Source organism: Lathyrus oleraceus, chromosome 3 (genome assembly GCF_024323335.1).
Source record: "Lathyrus oleraceus cultivar Zhongwan6 chromosome 3, CAAS_Psat_ZW6_1.0, whole genome shotgun sequence".
Lineage (NCBI taxonomy): Eukaryota > Viridiplantae > Streptophyta > Magnoliopsida > Fabales > Fabaceae > Lathyrus > Lathyrus oleraceus.
This window is the reverse complement of record NC_066581.1, coordinates 80,184,254-80,186,053: the sequence shown is the minus strand read 5'-3', so window position 1 is coordinate 80,186,053 and position 1,800 is coordinate 80,184,254.

Genomic DNA, 1,800 nt, shown 5'->3' with positions numbered 1-1,800 from the left:
GGTAGCAGCATTGGCAGCATGAAAAAAAAAAAAACATTTTGGCCAAGGCAATTTCATGATGCATCCTGATTTCAAAGAACTCACCTTACTTGCATTTGAGAAGAGCTGTCAAAAAACTCAATGAACTACCTAGCTTGACCATACCCTCCATCATATTTTCCTGTCATAGAACCAACCTTGCCTTGCCTTGCATTTCCTAAAAATCCTGTCAAACTCCCAGCCTTGCATTGCATTTTTCCACATCTCTTCATCATGGTCAAGCGAGTAGCAGCCAGCAAACAATAGGAAAACAGCAGACTTCCACCCTCATTTTCCTGTCATAAATAGTAGCAGCATACCACCCTCGCTCTGAAAATTCATTTTGCTTGGCATTTTCCAATCTTCTGTCAAGAACCTCTAGGAATCAAACCCTGTAGCATCCAAGAGCAGCATCCAGCAGCAGAAAATCATTCATCTTGCTTTGGCCAAACTCCAAAAACTGTCAAGACATTGCAAAACCAAAAGCATCCATCCAACAGTAGGAAGCATGTTCCCCTCATCCTAAAACCTGCATTCGACCTTTGGCTTTGACACAATCCCAACTGCATTTCCTGCCACAAAAAACCAGTAACCTACACAACCAACTTCACACTCTCACAAGACTTCACTCATCCTAGCTGCATTCATCCTTGCTATTGGCATTTCATTTTTTCTGTCCAAAACCACAAAGCCATCATCAAATCAACAGTTCCACCATCATTTTTCTGTCATGAGTAACAACACATGACCAACCAAAATTCACTCAAACTAAAAACCACAAAGCAACTGCTAAGAGGGCCTGGTTCAGGAATTTTTCTGCCTTTTGGATAACACTGCTAACAGCAGATTTGAATACCTCCTTTTTCTGTCATTTGGAACGCAAAGATTGCAGTCATAAACCAACATAACAAAAACCAAACATTCTCTCAAACTGCATCTTGAGGGCATGTATAATTTTCTGTCAAAACTCAAAAGAGGAAACATTGCACAATACCAAAACAGTAGGACTTTTCATCCTTTTTCTGTCATTTGAAACACAGTGAACAACCATCAAACACATCAAGCATCCAAAAATCCAACTCATGCTGAAAACTCCATTTAGCATTTTCTTCCAAAACTCCCAAAAACTCACAATGAACAAAACCATGCCCTTACCTTGCTTTGCATTTTCTGTCCAAACCCTGTCCAAGATAACCTAGCCATCGCATTCTGACCATCCTTTCATCAAAATCAAACCAGCTTGGCAGCCACAATACAGCATAAAAAACCTTGTGCCCTCAAAAGCTCACTTCTTGCACTTTTCAAAACCTGCTCCAAAACCTCAAGAAACCTAGCCTGGCCCTGCATTCCACCACCATCCAACAGCAAACATTAGCAACCTAGCAAACTTCACTTCATTTTTCTGTCAAAAATGAACAATTAGCAGCCAATCCTGCAGCAAGAAAACCCTTGGCTATTTCTCTCAAAAAACACACTTTGCAAATCTTTCCAAAAACTTCCAAAAGAGAACTATGCCTAGCCATTGCATTTCTACTATCCATTCATCATGTTGAAATCAATGACAACCAACATAACCAACTGAAAACAAACCATTGCATTTCATTCTCTCAAAAGATCACTTTTGGCCATTTTGCATTTTTCTGTCCAATTTCCAAAGTGACCTAACTAAGCCTGGCTTGTAACAAGGATCAAACCTCATTTTCCTGTCATTGTGAACCTTACTAGTTGCAAGACACAGACCAAATTCACTTGTGCTCAAAAGACCACATCTTGGCATTTTCA